General features: G+C 36.9%; 1 pseudogene; it reads left to right on the top strand.

The window, feature by feature from the left end:
* Window positions 1-10,659: 10,659 nt before the first annotated feature.
* On the top strand, window positions 10,660-12,241 carry LOC129033488 (amidophosphoribosyltransferase-like; annotated as a pseudogene).
* The last annotated feature ends 9,154 nt before the right edge of the window (window positions 12,242-21,395 follow it).

A 21,395-nucleotide genomic window follows, 5' to 3' on the forward strand; every position in this document is an offset into this window, starting at 1 on the left:
AAACTGCAAAACAGACAATCCAAACACACACACATACACGCATACATGCACACACACACACAATCCTGCATTTGGAGCTACCTGTTCAAAGCTGAAATTTTTATACCTTAAAATGATCTCTCTATATCAGCAAGAACAAATATGAACTTTATTATGGAAAACATTTAATTATGGTTATCTGTTTCCTCATTCAAACACTGCCTTATGCCTTGCCTTTCATAATGGAAAAAAAAAATTCTTTTCTAAAAGAAAAAAGGCTTTTTCTACCTAGGAGTAATTATATAGGTCCCCCAAAATATAGAAAAGTGTGCAATATTTTTCTTTGTTTTAAAATAGCAATATTTCCTTATAGCCATAAATGAATAGTGTATGCTTTTTCTTTTAACCCAGAATGCACCAGGAATGATGCATAGAGGCTGATACAGAAAGTGAACACAGCACATTAACTGAGTCAGCGACCGAATCCTTCACATATTTTCAGAACTCAGAGGAATTCTCAACATTAGATGTTCCTTAGAACCACCTGGGGAACTTTAACAAATCCCAATGCTCAGGCCCCACAGCAGATCTATAAATCTGACTCTCTGGGGCTAAAACCCAGGCATAAGTAGTTTTACAAGATGCCCAAGTGATTCCAATAGGCAAAGTTGAGAATGACAGAAAAGAAATATTTGACACAAGCATGAGTCGCCAGTGGCCAAGCGTGATCTTGTCAACAAAGCCTCAAAAACTAGTTCAAAAGTAATTTGTGGGATGAAAAGTTGGAGGAGCTTTCTCATCCATGTTCTTTAGGAAGAGGAGAAATTATTTCTTTAAAAATCCCTGCTTATCTATGGACTTTATAATATAAATGACTAAGAATTAAGGAAGCCATCAAAGACGGGTGGCAGAGGTTCGGAGCTGGGTGAGAGGGGGTATATAGTTGCTTTTTAAGTGATTCTCTTTTTCTGAACCATGTCAACTTTCTGATACCATTTGAATAAATATCTTGTTTTTATCTTTTGCTTTTTTTGGAGTCAAAATCATATGATACTAGTTACCAATTCTGGAAGACAGACCACCACTACAACTTGTTACTTCATTCACTTTGTAATAATATGGAAATAATATAATTTTAGCCTAGGAACGAGCCTCTGTACTAAAATTCAACATTCCCATTTAACAGATGAACAAAGTAACTTTGCCACACAAGTGAGAAATGGAAATGAGAGTAGACCCAGATTCATTGTCTTTAGTATGTGTTCTACAACATATACCTCACTTTTTCTCTAAGTAACTTTTTTCTCTTTCTAAAACTTGAGCAGTCTGTGTAAATATCTAGTGAATTCATATTGGAGGACTCTAAAATCATCTTTCAACCCTGGCTTAATAATGTCCCATTATTATTATTACATAGAAATAGAAAAAAATGTAAAGAGAGACTGACAAGATTAATGCATTACCAGGTCTTAGTCTCACTGCCTGGATGAAAAAGTATTAATTAAATCACTGGGAACCAGAGTTATTCTCACATTTTATTATGAATATAAAATGAAAAGTAATGTTAAAAAGGAAAACGGATGTGTTGAGTCAATTATTATTGTGTTTAATGTTCTTGTTAGTCAATGTTTGTTTCAGGACTAAGACGGTATCCAAAATCTGTGCTCAATATCTACCAATGGTAGAATTGTTGATATTCTGTGGGGATAGGCTTGGAATGAAGGGCAAGGTTTTGGAGGGTTTTTTTCATGTGTGTGGCAGGTGAAGACGTGAATCACAAAAAATGCTATTCAACTGGTCTGATTGATAAAAGAAGAAATAGGATCTTGAGAGGTGCTAGACAGACGAATAACTAACTGAAAGATTGTGGCAATATAGAATCATGACTGATATTCTGTAAAATAGCTTTGGGTCAAGAGTATTGGGGTTTGAATTGAGGGTCTATCGCTTATTATTCCTATAACTTAGGACACATTGTTTGACCTTGCTGTACCTATTTCTTCCTCTGCAAAATGGAGGTATATTAAACTTTACTTTATAAGAGTTAATGTGATGTTTAAATAAGTTTATATCTAAAAATCAATCTACTTTTATCTATCTATCTATCTATCTATCTATCTATCTATCTATCTATCGTCTATCTATCTAATAAACTTACACCTATACTTACTAAACACTCAGTATTAGCTATTATTGTAGGGTAATGCATTTATATTTAGAATGATGTATACTCTATTTATTATGAGAAGTTATTTAAGAATGTGGAGAAGTGATCTTTTCTATATAAATAAAAAGTTTATAATGTAGGTAATAAAATGTGATATATTGTATATTAAATTTGAAATTAAGATGTGACAAACTGCAGGGGTTATCATTTTTGCTGCAGCCTGATTTTCAGGTACATTTCAAATGGTACTTGCATCTCTGGTTTCTCTCTGTCTCTCAGACTTTCACTTTGGGGGTGAAGAATTTGTATGTGGAAATAAAGTTTATTATTGTCTGCATGCAACATATCTAAGGAATCACATAGAATCAGATGCCAGGACCACTCAAGGTTTGTAGGTAATAACAGGCAAGAAGGATGACTGGTTGAACTATGCTTCTCAGTTTTAAATCATCCCTAATTATAACTCTCCACGGAAATGATTATTTGAAAACCTTTATCAGAAAGCCCCTTTGGGATTGACTATACCTATGTGACTGAAAGAATAAACCAAAATTATTTTTCCAGCCAGAAAATAACTGAGAGCTTGAGTATCACTGTTAGGTGTGATTCCACACACCTAACACAGTTGTCTCAAAGCTTCTTTTTCTGTAACATGAATATGTAGCCCCACGTGGGTCTCATTCTAACACTAGGCAGGCTTGAAAGACCATAATCTGGAAACTAAGAATGAAGGAGAATAAAATGTGCCAACTATAATAAAGATAAATACCGAATCTACGATGAGAAAAGTACATTGCAAATTATGGGAAATATTTGCAAAACAAAAGAGATTTTCAAAATAAAAATTCATAATATTCTAATATAAAAATATTTTCTTAATTGCAAAATTTAAAAAAATTATTTTGCACATGAGTGTAAATAAAGAACAATCTGATATCCTCATGGCTTAATCTCAAATTTTCTGCTGATCTCTGCTCAAATGTCAACCTAACATAAATCTTCCCTGATTTCCATATCTAAAATAACTCCCCCATTGCTCTTTATTCCCTTACACTGCTTTACTTTTCTTCATATCTTTTAGCACTACCTGGCATAGAAATGTATTTATTTTTAATACTTTAGATTAGCTTTTCTGTCATTAATAATTCTTGGAGCATTGCATATTCTTAAAATTAAATCAGATAATTTTTAGTTAATTTATTTTAAAACGGAATCAACTAGTAGTTATAATAAGATTAAAGTGAGTAAATAGATCAAGGATAACGAGTATGCAATACTTTGAAATGATTTTGTAGTTTGATACAATAACACAAATTATAAATCATAGGCTATGCCTTAAGCATTTTAATAATGTTTATCTCAGTTTTTTTTTTATTTTCTTACGCTCATTCATTCATTCAAATAATATGTATTGTTTATTTATTAATTAACTAGAAAATATACCTGGCACTGTGCTACAGCTGAAAACAAGACAATCCTGTACTGCTCTCAAGTTGCTTACAATCTAGTATGATAGACAAAGCTTAAACTAGTAATTTTATTTATTTATTTATTTTGAGACAGAGTCTTGCTCTGTCCGCCCAGGCTGGAGTGCAGTGGCGCGATCTTGGCTCACTGCAAGCTCCACCTCCCGGGTTCACGCCATTCTCCTGCCTCAGCCTCCTGAGTAGCTGGGACTACAGGCGCTCGCCACCACGCCCGGCTAATTTTCTGTATTTTTTAGTAGAGACGGGGTTTCACCGTGTTAGCCAGGATGGTCTCAATCTCCTGACCTTGTCATCAGGCTGCCTTGGCCTTCCAAATTGCTGGATTACAGGTGTGAGTCACTGTGCCCGGCCTTTTTAAAATTTTTTTGAGATGAAGTTTCGCTCTTGTTACCCAAGCTGGAGTGCAATGGTGTGATTTCAGCTCCCTGCAACGTCCACCTCCCAGGTTCAAGCGATTCTCCTGCCTCAGCCTCCCAAGTAGCTGGGATTACAGGGGACTGCCACCATGCCCGGCTAATTTTTGTAGATACAGGGTTTCACCATGTTGGCCAAGCTGGTCTCGAACTCCTGACCTCGTGATCCACTCTCCTTGGCCTCCCAAAGTGCTGGGATTACAGGCATGAGCCACTGCAATGGCTGTAATTATTAAAATAGATTTAATTTTAATTAATAATCAGAAGAAGAAATAGAGAATTTTGGTGAGTGAGTGTAGGAGATCAAATCTTGTTTGGGAGATTAGGAAAGGCTTCTCTGAGAACCTGACATTTAGAAAGAGACTTGAAATTTAAATTGGGAGGGCAAAAAGGAATCTGGAGGAGGCCAAGGGAAGAGCATGCCTAGTGGATCAAATAGCAGGCATGAGGACTGGATACTGAAGAAAAAAAAACAATCTCAGCTTGCTCAATGACCTAAAGAAGGCCACTGATATGGTTTGGCTCTGTGACCTCACTCAAATCTCATCTTGAATTGTAACTCTCACAATTCCCATGTGTTGTGGGAGGAATCTGGTGAGAGGTGATTGAATTATGGGGGCGGATCTTTCCTGTGCTGTTCTTGTGATAGTGCATGATTCTCACAAGATCTGATTTAAAACAAACAAACTAACAAACAGGAGTTTGCCTACACAAGCTCTCTTTCCCTGCTGCCATGCATGAGACTTGTTCCTCCTTGCCTTCCACCATCATTGTGAGGCGTCACCAGTCATGTGGAACTGTTGAGTTGTCCATTAAACCTCTTTCCTTTGTAAATTGCCCAGTCTTGGGTATGTCTTTGTCAGCAGTATGAAAACAGACTAATACAGTAAGTTGGTACCAGTAGAGTGAAACACTGTTGAAAAGACATCTGAAAATGTGGAAGCAACTTTAGAGCTGTGTAACAGGCAGAGGTTGGAAAGGTTTGGAGGGCTCAGAAGAAGATAGGAAAATGTGGGAAAGTTTGGAACTTCCTAGAGACTGGTTGAATGGCTTTGACCAAAAGCCTGATTGTGATGTGGGCAATAAGGTCTAGACTGAGGTGGTCTCATTTAGAGATTAGGAACTTGTTGGGAACTGCAGCAAAGGTAACTCTTGTTATGTTTTAGCAAAGAGACTGGCAGCATTTTGCCTGTGCCCTAGAAATTTGTGGAACTTTGAACTTTAGAGAGATGATTTAGGGTATCTGGCGGAAGGAATTTCTAAGCAGCAAAGCATTCAAGGGGTGACTAGGATGCTGTTAAAGGCATTCAGTGTTATAAGAGAAGTAGAGTATAAAAGTTCAGAAAATTTGCAGCCTGACAATGTGATAGAAAAGAAAAACCCATTTTCCGAGGAGAAATTCAATCCAGTTGCAGAAATTTGCATAAGTAACGAGGAGCCCAATGTTAGTCACCAAGACAATGGGGAATTGTCTCCAGGGCATATCAGAGGTCTTCATGGCAGCTTCTCCCCATCACAGGGCAAGAGGCCTAGGAGAAAATGGTTTCATGGGCCAGGCCCAGGATCTCTGTGCTGTGTGCAGACTAGGGACTTGGTGCCCTGCGTCTCAGTTGCTCCAGTCATGGCTGAAAGGGGCCAATGTAGAGCTCAGGCTGTGGCTTAGAGGGTACAAGCCCCAAGGCTTCGTAGCTCCCATGTGGTTTTTAGCCTGCAGGTGCACCAAGGTCAAGAATTGGGGTTTGAGAACATCTGCCTAGATTTCAGAAGATGTACGGAAATGTCTGGATGCCTAAGCAGAATTTTTTTTGCAGGAGTGGGGTGCTAATGAAGAACCTCTGCTAGGGAAGTGCAAAAGGGAAATGTGGGGTTGGAGCCCCCATACAGAGTCCCTACTGGGGCACCACCTAGTGGAGCTGTGAGAAGAGGGCCACCATCCTCCAGACCCCAGAATGATAGATACACTGAGAGCTTGCACTGTTCACTTGGAAAAGCCATAGACAATGCAAGCCCATGAAAGCAGCCAGGAGGGAGGCTGTACCCTGCAAAGCCACGGGGGTGGAGCTATCCAAGACCATTAGAACCCAGCTCTTGCATCAGCATGAACTGGATATGAGACATGGAATGAATGGAGATCATTTTGGAGCTTTAAGATTTGACTGCCCTGCTGGAGTTTGGACTTGGATGGGGCCTGTGGCCCCTTTGTTTTGGCCAATTTCTCCCATTTTGAATGGCTGCATTTACCCATTGTCTGTACCCCCATTGTATCTAGGAAGTAACTAACTTGCATTTGATTTCACAGGCTCCTAGGCTAAAGGGACTTGCCTTGTCTCACATGAGACACTGGACTGTGGACTTTTGAGTTAATACTGAAATGAGTTAAGACCTTGGGAAGGCATGATTGGTTTTGAAATGTGAGGACATGAGATTTTGGAGTGGCCAAGGGCAGAATGTTATGGTTTGGCTTTGGGTCCCCACACAAATCTCATCTTGAATTGTAACTCCCATAATTCCCATGTGTCACGGGAGGAACCTGGTGGGAGGTGATTGAATTATGGGGGACTTTCCTGTGCTGTTCTTCTGATAGTGAATGGGTCTCATGAGATCCAATGGTTTAAAAAAAAAAGGGGGAGTTTGTCTGCACAAGCTCTCTTTGCCTGCCGCCATCCGTGTAATACATGACTTCCTCCTCCTTGACTTCTGCATGATTGTGAGGCTTCCCTAGCCATGCGGAACTGTGACTTTTCCATTAAGCCTCTTTCTTTGTAAATTGCCCGGTCTCGAGTATGACTTTTTCAGCAGAGTGAAAACGGACTAATACAGCCACTATGTAGGGTTGCAGAGAAAATATAGGACTTCTAGTTAAGTTTAAATTCCAGATACACAATGCACTTTTAAAAATATAGGTATTTCTCCCAAGTAATAGGTGTATTTTTATTTGTTTATTCTGGCAACCATAGATTAGAGCACAATGAGTAACAGAAAATGGAATAATAGACTACAGAAGGCAATAACTGGGTCTCACAAAGTCTTGGAAAATTATGTTATTATTATTTTTTCAATGCTTAAGAAATTAGGAGGTGATTCAAGGCCTTTAAGCAAAGACTAATCTAATTTCTATTTTAAAAATAATAATTTTGTTTGTAGAGTAGAAATAAAGAAATCCAGTTTCAAAAACTTTGAGTAAAAATGGAAGAATAAACATACAATAGTAAATTTTGATTTATTTATGAAATTTAGAAAATTATGAAAAACTGTAGAGGAGATAATAAGCAAAAAAATTTTAAAAACTGGGAAGCAGTTGAAAAAGTGAAAACTGACTAACCAAAAAGAAGAATACTGAATCCCAAACCAGCAGTTAAGATAGGTTAGGAATTGAACAGATTAATACCACAGCTTCTCAGGGTCTCAGGAATCAGGCTTTCTAGGTTCCATGGAAGTAGGAGTAAAGGAGGAGAACCTAAATATCCCTTCCCATAAGAGCAGCATAGAAGTTTATATATTGGAGATATAAACCCAAAATCTCTGTAAAAAAAAAAAAATCATGCACAGTTGCAAGTATGAATGGAGGTGGTGAAGTCTATACAAAAAAGAAAGTAGTAAAACTAACAAAAACAGATTAGATGTTGAAAATCTCAGCCTTTTTTTTCAACTTGGGTTTTAGTATTCTGTTAGGCTGCTTCTAGCTAAGCACTGAGCATGGGAAATTGTCCTTGGGCAATATGATAAGACCCAAAGTAAGGACCTAAAAATAGTGCTGTGAGATGACCCAACAGTATGGTGCAGATTTCTCTACTGAACCTACGTTGACAAAGTCCAACCTATACTTTCTCAGACCTTCCTTTCAATTTTAATCTCCATTAGCAGTAAATAAAGAAGTATCAGATACCTGAGGAAAATCTCTTGACTTAAAAAAAGTCCAAAACAAAGAAATTTAAAAAGCAAACTGAAGAAAATAAAACTGTGTAGAAGAACATAAAGCAATAAAAGCTATGATTAAGAACTTGAGAGATAAAAAGATGGAGAAACACCAAGTAGGAAGAAGATACTACTAAAGAAAAAGATTAAGATTAATATTCAGAATACAAAAACAAAAAGTTCTAGTGACATTACAAATAAAAACATAGAAGAAATAAAAAACAAAATACTAGGCTTGAAAGTTAGAGTAGGGTATATATTTCAGATAGTAGAACAAAAATACAAAGTGGGAGTATATTCCAGATAATAGAGCAAAAATGTGAAATTAAGAGATAACATAAGAAAATTTGATGATCGGTCCACAAGAGCCAATATCTAAATAATAGGCATTTTAGCTAGAGAGAATAGGAGAAATGGAGGAAGGAAACCATTAATCGAAGAATTTAAGGGAATTCCAAAGACAGAGAAACATAAATTTACAGATTAAAAAGGTCCACCACATGCCCCCAAAGTACCACATCATGAAATTTTAGAGGGCCAAAATTAAGAACCAACAAACTTCCAGAGAGAAATAGAAAGCAATAGCAGACAATGGTACATTGCCTTCTAATCCAAAAAGACAACCGTGTTCAACCTAGAATACTATAGTGAGACACTGGCAATAAATTGCTAAGGTAGAACCCAAAATATTGTGACACGCAAGGTACAAAAACTCACCTCCTAGACGAAGTTCCTGAAGAGGCTGCTGCAGGAGATACACTACTAAAACAAAGAACTGAACCGTGGAATTGTTCATTATAAATAGAATGTTATGGAACATAGAACACAAGACTTAAAGAGAAAAGTGAAAGAAATGCCCAGGAGGGCTTAGAAGGGAGAAGCAAGCCAGTCATGGAAGTCAACCAGACCAGAACAAGTCAATAGGCTGTGGGAGACGTTTTTCAAAATGCAGAAACTGAAAGAATATCTGATGTATCCGACAACTGGACATTTAGACAACCGGCAAAGAATTTGTGATAAATGCAAAAGTAAGCATACTGAAAGAAAAAATTCTAGACAATTAGAGAAAATCTAGGGAATACAAAATGTGCAGAAAATGAATGTTCCATTCTGAATCAAGAAATAACGATATTTATTTGCGGAGCTGTAGAGGTAAATGCCAAAATGATTAACTAATAGAATTGAAAATGGTTAACTTGGAGCTGGAGGATGAGAATGTCAGTGTACTCCAGGTGTGTAGCAAGCCTTGAACAAACCTTGTAGAACTATTTGACTTTTGAATCCACGTAGAATTCATGCACGCATGTAGAACTCTGATAAAAAATAATAAAGTAAGTTTAAAAACCAACCCATGGATATTTAAATCATCCAGACAAGAAATCCTAATACCTTGGACCAAGGTAATGAGAGCAGAGATAGTGGAGAATGCATGGATTCGATATCGAGGATGAGGAATAATGAATTGTTTGTTAAGGGTGGATTTTAGTTACGTTCATGAGCAACAATGAAATAAATAACATTAGAGTAAGAAAAACAGAAAGAAGTATACGAGTTTTCTTTCATAAATGCTTAGCTAGAAATAACATGGATAAATTGAGTAATAACTCTGTAAAACATTCTGAAACTTAAAGGAAAATCTAGGCTGGCAATAAAAAGCAGAAGTCCTGAGCACTGATGTAACTCATTAATTATGACTTCAGCATTTGGAATGATGCACATGTAGAGTCAATTACCAGAAAAAAATAGCAAAGCAACAGTCTTTCCACTAGCTGCTTACAAATATATATATAGTCTCCTTCCGTTCTGTCCCTTCCATGCACATTCTTCCTACTCTTTCTAAACCTTTGGCCTCTTCTCCAGGGTCTAGTTGTTTATGGTCCTCAAAGTCATAAAAATGGTAATTCTTGGCAACTCATGATACAATCTTACTGTCCACGCTACAAGAGGACATTCCAGTGTTTAAACTTCAGCTTGGAGAGTAAGTCAATAGCATTTACTCATCGCCTCGATGACCTTGATGCATTGTGGGTTTAATGGAGTATCTTTTCCGCCGGGCTCACGCCTGTGATCCCAGCACTTTGGGAGGCCAGGGTGGGTGGATCACTAAGTCGGGAGATCGAGACCATCCTGGCTAACACTGTGAAACCCCGTCCCTACTAAAAATACAAAAAAAAAAAAAAAAAAAAAAAAATTAGCTGGTCATGGTGGAGGGCGCCTGTAGTCTCAGCTACTCGGGAGGCCGAGGCAGGAGAATGATGCGAACCTGGGAGGCGGAGCTTGCAGTGAGCCGAGATCGCGCCACTGCCCTCCAGCCTGGGCGACACGGGGAGACTCCATCTCAAAATAAATAAATAAATAAATAAATAAATAAATAAATAAATAAAAAGTATATTTTCTCTTCTACTCAATTATACTAGACTTCCTTCCCACCACTAGCAAGAATATAAAGAAAAATACTTGTGGGATGGGATAGTGGGGACTACCTTTCTGTTAAATGACACTAAAGGCTGCAAGTTAACCTAGGGTGAAAATTTACATTAAGAACAAAAGAGGGGAGCCAGCCTCGGGAAGGAAGCGCCTGTCGGGAGCGCGAGCTTCTGAGCTCGCTTCTGCGCTCGACGGGCCGAGCTGGCAGCTGGTTGGTGCTTACACCTTGGCGGCAGCGGCAGGTCCCTCCACGTGCGCTTTCGGCGGCGACATGGAGCTGGAGGAGTTGGGGATCCGAGAGGTATGTGGCGTGTTCGGGTGCATCGCCTCAGGAGAGTGGCCCACGCAGCTGGATGTGCCGCATGTGATCACTCTGGGACGCTGCAGCGCCGGGGTCAGGAGAGCGCTGGTATTGTGACTAGTGACGGGAGTTGAGCGCCAACATTCAAATCACACAAGGGAATGGGTCTTGTAAATCAAGTCTTTACTGAAGACAATTTCAAAAAATTATATGTTTCAAATCTTCGAATCGGACACACAAGGTATGCTACCACAGGAGAATGTGAATTAGAAAATTGTCAGCCCTTTGTTGTTGAAACACTTCTTGGGAAGATAGCCGTGGTACATAATGGCGAATTGGTACATGCTGCTCGATTAAGGAAAAAGCTTCTGCGTCGTGGTATTGGTCTGTCCACAAGTTCTGATAGTGAAGTGATTACCCAGTTACTGGCGTATACCCCTTCTCAGGAACAAGATGACACCCCAGACTGGGTAGCCGGGATTAAAAACTTGATGAAGGAAGCACCCACAGCATACTCCCTGCTTATAATGCACAGAGATGTTATTTATGCAGTACGAGATCCTTATGGAAATCGTCCCTTATGCATTGGTTGTCTTATTCCAGTGTCTGATATAAATGACAACGAGAAAAAGACATCAGAAACAGAAGGATGGGTGGTGTCTTCAGAATCTTGTAGCTTCTTATCTATTGGTGCAAGATATTACCGTGAAGTCTTGCCTGGAGAAATTGTGGAAATATCCAGACATAATGTCCGAACTCTTGATGTTATATCAAGGTCTGAAGGAAACCGTATGGCTTTTTGTATCTTTGAATATGTTTATTTTACAAGACCAGACAGTATGTTCGAAGACCAAATGGTTTATACAGTAAGATACCCTTGTGGCCAGCAGCTAGCGATTGAATCACCTGTGGATGCAGATTTGGTTAGCACTGTTCCAGAATCTGCTACGCCTGCTGCTCTTGCTTATGCAGGAAACTGTGGACTTTCATATGTGGAGGTGCTGTGTAAAAACCGATATGTAGGGAGAACTTTCATTCAGCCAAACATGAGGTTAAGACAACTTGGTGTTGCAAAAAAATTTGGAGTATTGTCAGACAACTTTAAAGGCAAAAGAATTGTTCTTGTAGATGATTCAGTTGTGAGAGGCAATACCATCTCACCTATAATAAAATTGCTCAAAGAATCTGGTGCAAAAGAGGTACACATTTGAGTAGCTTCACCACCAATTAAATATCCATGCTTCATGGGAATAAACATTCCTACAAAAGAAGAGCTCATTGCCAATAAACCAGAATTTGATCACCTTGCAGGATATCTAGGAGCAAACAGTGTTGTGTATCTGTCAGTAGAAGGACTAGTTTCATCTGTACAAGAAGGGATAAAGTTTAAAAAACAGAAAGAGAAAAAGCACGATATTATGATCCAAGAAAATGGAAATGGTCTGGAATGTTTTGAAAAGAGTGGTCATTGTACAGCTTGTTTCACTGGAAAATAACCTGTAGAATTAGAATGGTAGCTGGTAGGGTTGGATGTGTGTAGTTTCAAGATAGAAAGTTGGTCAAGAAGTTATAGTGGTCACACCTCATCTATTTACTGTTACTCAGTTGGTACAATGTAAAATGCCATGCTTATGTTTACCTTTATAAGTTTTGAGATTTTTTTTTTCTGAAAAGGATACCAAAGTGGGATAGCTGAACATTTCTAATTGCACGTAATACAACAATATGTGGTGGCCTTTTTTTTACACAAGCATTGGCTAGCCTCTTTAACCTGGTCAGAGAAGGCAGGTGGTCACTGACATTTGCCATGTCCATGCTTTAAAGGGTTTGCAAGAAGTTAGGGTTAAGGAGAGGTGATGCCAACAAGACAGGTGAGTTAAATGTAACATTTCACTCAAAGTTTGAATAGAATACATTATACCTCATAGGTGTCTAGCCTGTACAGTTCTGGCTGTAGTTATGACCTTGGCTTCCCTGTCTAACTGTAGACAAATCTTTAAAAAAAACCCACAAAATATAATCTGTGGTGCCTCAGCTTCCCCACATGTGCAATGGGATACTTATTAGATTCAATAATTGATAAGAATGTGAATAAGTGTCAAAGTTTTGTGATTTGAGCCATCATTTCACTTCTGATTTTAAGATAGCTCATGATTGTTAGCTTTTGGAAAGCTAATGATTATTTTTTTGAAATTAGTTTACAATTAAGATTTCATTATGATGGAAGGAGATATAATTGGCAGACCTTTGCCATCTCTCTTTGAGATGTCCAAAAAAGGGTTATAAAAATCCGTGAAAAAGTTTTTCCTACATTTGACTAGAAAATGTGATCCATAGTATTTAGCGCCCTGATACTATAAGCTCAGCAAGTAACCTGGTACGTTTGAAATAAAAAACAAATTTTTAGATTCAAACAATCCCTTTATCCTTAATTTAATTAATTATCATATGCTTTTTAAATGAAGGGCTTGATCACTTGCAAGCATATATACATGTAGATGTACATATACATGTACACATACACATAAATATTGCAATTAAGTGATCAAGTACAGACACAATAGGGGCCAGTTTTGTTTAATGATCAAAGAGACAGTCACTTTGCGGAATTAGTATCAACTTACAATCCAAGTCCAAGTATCATCTTATAATCACTTTTTTTCTACTTTATTAAGATCTGATGAATTTGATTTCTTTTTTGAAGTTTTTTCTTGTAACATCTGAGCTTTAGAAGTTTAAGAAGACCCCAAACCTTTGTTTATGTAAGAATCTTTAAACATAAAAGCGTTTGTTTCTGTTATGTTACCATAATTTGATGTATATAGTGTCCAGATCCATTTAAAAATTTAATATTTATTAATAACTGAAACTGTCTTCTTTTGGTATACAGTCTCACATATTATATTATAGCAGGCCGAGATAAAATTTTGACAGCTCTTTAAGCCCACATGCAGCAGTGGGTCAGATAACCCCATGGCAGTGACACGGGCAAATTGGCATTTGAATAAAGCCCTGGGACCACCTCAACATGTGTAGCCTCTAGTCTTAAATGTATTCCCTATGGCAGGATGGAGGAGGTAAGACTTGTGGGTCAATTTTTAAATGGCCTTACCTTGATTTTTGAAAGAAGAGACTCAGGGAAAGTATTAAACCAAAATCTCTGATTTTACTTTGCATTTTCTGTAGTTTTTGTTTTACTGAGATGCTTTTGTAAAGGAAAATAATACTGCGACAGTTTGGTAATTCTACAGATTTCTTAATATTTCTCCATCATGGCCTTTTACTTCACAATTTTCTGAAGTCTGAATTCAATTTCTTTTTTTTACCAATTTAACCTCAAATGTTGTTTAACTGCTTTAAATTTATATACATAGAGTATTATAAACTGCAGAGATGAAAAATGTGTTTTCACAGGATTTATATTGTGAACTAAACTAAGCCTACTTTTTGTGACTTATTTGTGATGGATTGTTGATAAATGCGTGTAATAAGTATGTTTTAAAAAAAAAAGAACAAAAGAGGTTATAAAAACAATGCCTGTAAAACTACAACATTTAAATTTTGGATAGAGGAGCAGCAGAAAAATTGTGAAATAGTGGCCAAAGAAACAGAGAAGGAAAGCTGTGAAGATTTAGTGTTACTGAAGCCAAAGCAACAGAGAATTTCTAAATGGAGAAATCAACTATTTGGAAAGTGATAGGAGGCTGTTTGTAAAGTGAATCACTAAGAAGGGAAGTTAGATTTGGCAAAATTGTGTTAGTTGATAATTTTCTAGCACAGGTTAATTGGAATAATACAAGCATTGGTGAGCTCGTAGCGTTGTTTTGATGGCATCTCCGTCTTCTCTTCTCACTCTCTCTTTAGGCATTTTGAAGTCTTGCAATAATAATTAGTCAAGGCTTAGCATATCCAGGGGTCATAGTTAGTATTGAGTTTAAAATCAAACGTATTAACCCCTAAATTTGAGTTTTCTCCTTTTGTAATTGAAGATAAATAGCTTAAACTGTGTCTTCTTTTTAAACATACAGACATACAGACACACAAACTGGATGGCCGGTAACTGAATAAAATATTTTTTAAACAAACAAAAAGCTGTGTTTTTCTATGTTTAACCAAATAAGTTTGCTTCATTTACATCTTGCTAATGAAATGCTTGCGTTGCTGTGTGGCACTAACTATAACACAGAAAATACAATTTTAGAGCAATATATTTTGGTATAAGAAACAAAATCAAACATTACTTAAAATCATAGTATCTTACCATTTATTAAGCCCTTACTTAATGTCCATTAATTACTATTATTAATCCCTTACTATTTATTAAGCCCTTACTTAATGTCCATTAATTGTGAAAACACGTAAGGCCAAAAATCTATCCTGAATTCAGAAGACCCTTGACTTTCAATTGTCTAATTTTATGTATATAGTAACCCTACAAGTACAAAATAAAAACTTATTGATGAATAGAATTGTAGGGAAATTTAGTGGAATTGTTTTTGAATTTGGAAAGGCTATTAATAACATTTTTGTTTTTAAACTGACAATGGCAAACTCATTCCTGTTAGGGCCTGGAAGCGTTCAGGTCACATTGCTTTCGGAATGATTTGAGTTCTTTCTATTTGAATAGTCTTGGTGTGAGTTAGAAGACTTTAGTTTCCTTCTGTGTACTTTAGAGGGATGCTTAGCAACCTTGTGGTTGTAATATTTCTGAATCTCTTGGATCACTTTCAGTAAATATCAGTTCAAACAACACTGGACTTGAGAAGGCTCATTTACATCTTTGCCTTTAGAATGAGACTAACACACTCCTTTCTGGGCTCAGGAAAGTTGTCTTAACTCCTCTCTCTTCCCTACCATATTTCCTCCTGCAAACTCTGGGATCCTGGGGCAAAGATAAGGAGCCCTAAAGTGTCATTCCTTCATAACCTAAACTTTCTCAACGGCCTTGTATACTATTCTATTTGGAGCCTCCCTGGAGATGTTTTATCCAGTCCTTTCAGTTAATTCGGAAGGGCCAAGAGGCCTATGCAGGGTCCTCACTTGACCACTGCCAATTCAGGCTTTACCATTTCAGCATAAACTGCACAAAATGGCCTTAGTAAAGAGAGAGACAGATACGACCAAAATTGTGTTTCTGACCAAAAATATGTAGAGTGGGTAATTTTTTTACTTACAGAGTATATGGAAAAAGACAAAGTTATAATGAGTTTAGGCCAGCTATATAGTCATTGTGCAGATGCTTCTAGATCTTTATTTAAATCTGCGCTAAGGGGAAGGGAGGTAATAGAGCAGCAGAAGCAACATGAGATAGTCTAAAGAATATAAAATCTTTCATGTGTTTTTTTGGCTGCATAAATGTCTTCTTTTGAGAAGTGTCTGTTCAGGTCCTTCACCCACTTTTTGATGGGGTTGTTTGTTTTTTCTTGTAAATTTGTTTGAGCTCATTGTAGATTCTGGATATTAGCCCTTTGTCAGATGAGTGGGTTGTGAAAATTTTCTCCCATTTTGTAGGTTGCCTGTTCACTCTGATGGTAGTTTCTTTTGCTGTGCAGAAGCTCTTTAGTTTAATTAGATCCCATTTGTCAATTTTGGCTTTTGTTGCCATTGCTTTTGGTGTTTTAGACATGAAGTCCTTGCCCATGCCTATGTCCTGAATGGTAATGCCTAGGTTTTCTTCTAGGGTTTTTATGGTTTTAGGTCTAACGTTTAAGTCTTTAATCCATCTTGAATTAATTTTTGTATAAGGTGTAAGGAAGGGATCCAGTTTCAGCTTTCTACATATGGCTAGCCAGTTTTCCCAGCACCATTTATTAAATAGGGAATCCTTTCCCCGTTGCTTGTTTTTGTCAGGTTTGTCAAAGATCAGATAGTTGTAGATATGTGGCATTATTTCTGAGGGCTCTGTTCTGTTCCATTGGTCTATATCTCTGTTTTGGTACCAGTACCATGCTGTTTTGGTTACTGTAGCCTTGTAGTATAGTTTGAAGTCAGGTAGCGTGATGCCTCCAACTTTGTTCTTTTGGCTTAGGATTGACTTGGCAAAAAACACATGAAAAAATGCTCACCATCACTGGCTATCAGAGAAATGCAAATCAAAACCACAATGAGATAGCATCTCACACCAGTTAGAATGGCAATCATTAAAAAATCAGGAAACAGCAGGTGCTGGAGAGGATGTAGAGAAATAGGAACACTTTTACACTGTTGGTGGGACTGTAGACTAGTTCAACCATTGTGGAAGTCAGTGTGGTGATTCCTCAGGGATCTAGAACTAGAAATACCATTTGACTCAGCCATCCCATTACTGGGTATATACCCAAAGGACTATAAATCATGCTGCTATAAAGACACATGCACACATATGTTTATTGCGGCACTATTCACAATAGCAAAGACTTGGAATTGACCCAAATGTCCAACAATGATAGACTGGATTAAGAAAATATGGCACATATACACCATGGAATACTATGCAGCCATAAAAAATGATGAGTTCATGTCCTTCGTAGGGACATGGATGAAATTGGAAATCATCATTCTCAGTAAACTATCGCAAGAACAAAAAACCAAACACCGCATATTCTCACTCATAGGTGGGAATTGAACAATGAGAACACATGGACACAGGAAGGGGAACATCACACTCTGGGGACTGTCGTGGGGTGGGGGGAGGGGGGAATGATAGCTTTAGGTATCTAATTAGTGATACCTAATGCTAAATGACGAGTTAATGGGTGCAGCACACCCGCATGGCACATGTATACATATGTAACTAACCTGCACATTGTGCACATGTACCCTAAAACTTAAAGTATAATTATAATAAAATAAATTGAAAATAAAAAATTTAAAAAAAGAATATGAAATCAGCCCAGATCTTCCACAACTTTGGTGTGCCCTTGGATAAATCACTTCACTGGTATGAGATTTCTCATCAATAAAATGAGAAGGTCCTACTAAATCGCTCCTGCGGATCCATTCAGCTTTTATATTCAAATATTCATTTAAGCCTTATAAGTAAGCTCTGAATATCTGTTTGGTGAGAATATTTCTCATAATAATTATGATGGCTCATCTATGTAAGCCTAAAAATATAGATTTTCAAAAACCATGGTGTTTCAATACAGCATTATACTCTTGATCTCAAATATTTCCTAATTGAATGCCTGTATAGATAGGCAGCAAGATAGGATATTTGATTTTACCTTCTTGAATATAATAGTTTCAATTACTTGAAGCATATCTAATATTAAAGGACATTTACTTGCCACCCCCACATCACCATGTCATTCCTCTTTCTGGCAAATGTCATTGAATTTTAATAGTAGGAGGTAAAGAAAGATAATCTTTTTTTTAAATGTTAGGGGTTTAGGATGAAACAAATAAATGTTTAAGTAAAAAATGCATTTTTTAATTGTGGTAAGTATATACGCAAAGCATAGGAAATTTTTTTTAATGAAACACAGAATGGATGAATTTCTCATTTGCAATATGCTAATGTTATGTAAGACACATCCAAATAGTTATCTAGCAAATATGTGTACGCTGTGATTTTTGTAAGTTTAAATTAACAAAATGCATTGAATTGGTTTCATAAAATCTATCCAGATATGTATATGTTCAGCCTGCATATTAATGCAGCATTCTTTCTTCAGGCACGTAAAAAGATGATGGGCTGTAGCTATTGAAATGTGTTACATTTGCTCCATAACATTCTCTGCTAAAATGCTGTTGTCTTGAGAGCTCTCATACTGTGTTGTTAATAACAATAGGATCTTAAATGAAGCTATTACCTCCGCTCTATAAATCACAATTGTTTTTAATCAAAGAACATTAAAATGAGCTAGTTGCCACTGAGGGATTATTCAGTTTAAAAGAAGCAACTTTACACAGATTTAGAAGAAACATATGTAGGCACTTTAAGGACTCATTGCTTTTTGTAGGTAAAGATTTGAATCATAAGTCATGTTGGGGAAAAGTAACTCTACTAGCAAAAGTAAAAGGGCATGATTCAACATTTATAGAGGGGAGAGTACACAATCTAGGGCAAAATGTAAGTCCTACCACTGCACTTCTACCGTGAACATGTGCTTTTCAAAGTCCTGTTGTGTAGTCCAGAATCCTGGGAGCACATGTGAAATAAGAGTTCTGAGGACAGAAATAATATTGCCACATTACTAACCCTACCTTTGGAGATTTGCAGTAGTTGTTAAACTTTTCAACTACCTTTTTTAAAAAAGATAAACTCATGTTTCATAAAGTTTAATATGATAGTAATTGTATGTTTAATGTCCATTAATTGTGAAAACATGTAAGGCCAAAAATCTATCCTGAATTCAGAAACTCTTTAAAAAGGTATCTTAAATCAAAATAGCATTTACACACTCAAATATTATAAAATATGTGAGATTTATGTGTGACAAATAGTTTATTTTATTTCTAGGCATTTCCTGGTGCATTTATGGATTTGCAGGTATCAGGGATGCATAGCCCTCAGGTTCCTTAAGCCAGTAGTTCTCATGCTTTCTACATGGTAATAGATACAATGGATGAGTTCCTATTTGCTCTATGCTATGTAACGTTAGACATATCAAATATGTTTTAGGTGATTCATTCTGGAAGTGGTTAATGATTACATCAATGATAAAAATAGCTATTTAAATACTTCACTAATATTGCGGGCTATGCACAATTTTTAGATAAGTAGCTGTAATTCTATCGCTTTTCCCTGGCTGAAGAAAGCTTCTAATAATGCAGCATAATGAAACTGGTGTATTCTTTAGCATCTTTAATCTGCTGTAATTTTAGGGATTAATCATACATTTTGTCTTTTTTAAATTTTGAAACACAACTTGAAATGTTTCACAAATGTAGCTATATTCCATTTAAAAACCACTAATAAATGACAGGTTTGCTTTTGATGATATAGATATCTACACATTCAGCTGCATCAAACCTGGGCCAAGTTGCACCCCAAATTTCCTACAATAGCCCTAATCTGATGAAATTCTCTTAAGCAAAATGTAGATGACTCTTTCTAACTACATGGATAAAATTCTAATATTCGGCTAAGATGCAAAAGATTCAGTTACATCTGATTGACCTAAGTTAAACACATTGGCACGAACTGCAAAGATATGCTCATTGATCAGCTATTGCTCAGAGGGCATTTAGGAAAAGACATATGCTCATGGAGCGCCAGTTCAATTCTCAGCATGCTGCCATAATTACATGCTTCAGTGTGTACGCTTAATGACAAGCAAAAGAAAACCAGAACTGCCTCAGAGAACACAAGGGTACTGGCTCAACAATCCCCACTTTCTTAGGCGCTAAAGTTTTGATCCTTTTCAGAAGAAAATGGTGCCTTTCAAAAAGATGTTCTTATAAATGAAATCCCTCTGTCTTATCTCATGATAGTCTTTATTGGTTAAAAGTCCGTATCTATTTATTTTCATAACATATTTCAGCAAGTTATTTGCCTACTTAATTTAGGGCTTTAGGATTCTGTGTTTACAGGGGACTGGATAATATCATCTTCTGCATGGAATTAATAATGATGAGGCCATCAGAGGAAAGGGGTGAAGATTAAACTGTGAGATAGGTAGAGTCTGTCACTGGTAACACAGTCCCTCCCATCAATTCCCAGTGTTTGACTGCTTAACATGTTATGGAAATCTTATTACTCATAGAAATTCGGGTTTTCTAAGCCTTGAGGTCATCCATCTTTTGTTTCATGAATGATCTTTGTGAAACAAGAGAAATTCATCCTCTTTTTTGACATTGAGGTGAACTTACTGTCAAGCTCCTTACAGCGTAGCTTCAGATCCCATCTCTCGCATGCCTCCTTTTGAAGTATTATACCTAATTTTCATCCATAATTGTGCAGCGTTGTTTATTGTAAGGAGAATGGCAGGATCTACAAAACCCAAATCAGACCCCACTCATACAGTTTAGTGTGGCAGCTGTCCCAAAGATGCTGCCCTTGAACAGTGCCAAAGCCTTAAGACAAAAAGTTGCAATTATCAAGACTGAATTTCAGGTACATGGCAATGAGTAGCAAAAAACCTTTCCTCTGTCTGAAATCAAGTTTTCCTGCCACTATATATTGATATTTCAGTAGAAGTAATTTACATGGGAGTCTTCTGAGTTTCTCATATTTTCTGTGGCGTGTCCAGACTTCTTATATTTGCACAAAATTGTCAAACAACAACAATAGCAATGGTGACAAAAATAATTAGACCAGGGTGTCTAAGGGAGAGAATACAGTCATGAGTTCTGTTTCTGGTTGGGCCAGTAAAGCCCCTTTCTCATCCCTCTTTTCCACTTATCACTAGAGATAGAAACTAAAAACGATGGCTTCAGGCTGCTAAAAGCCTAAAACAAAACAAAACAGAACAACAACAACAAAATAAGGCAGGTTAGACCTCATTGACCACCGAATGAATGCCAGGATCTTTGCTAAATTGTGGCTTCCACTGCAAAATTTAAGTGAACTTACTGAAGATGTTATCCAAAGTCAGATATAAATCAGAATGTAAAGAAGAATTCAGGTTTGGAAGGTAGCTTTCAAGTTTAGAAAAATGTAAAAATACAGATTTTTTTAAATATTGAAAAAATAGTCAATATTTTGAGGCAAATGAAAAAATAATATTTTAAATAACTAAAATATTATCTTTTAATTCCCTACATTTCACAACAAGAGCAAC

Source organism: Pongo pygmaeus, chromosome 2 (assembly GCF_028885625.2).
Source record: "Pongo pygmaeus isolate AG05252 chromosome 2, NHGRI_mPonPyg2-v2.0_pri, whole genome shotgun sequence".
Lineage (NCBI taxonomy): Eukaryota > Metazoa > Chordata > Mammalia > Primates > Hominidae > Pongo > Pongo pygmaeus.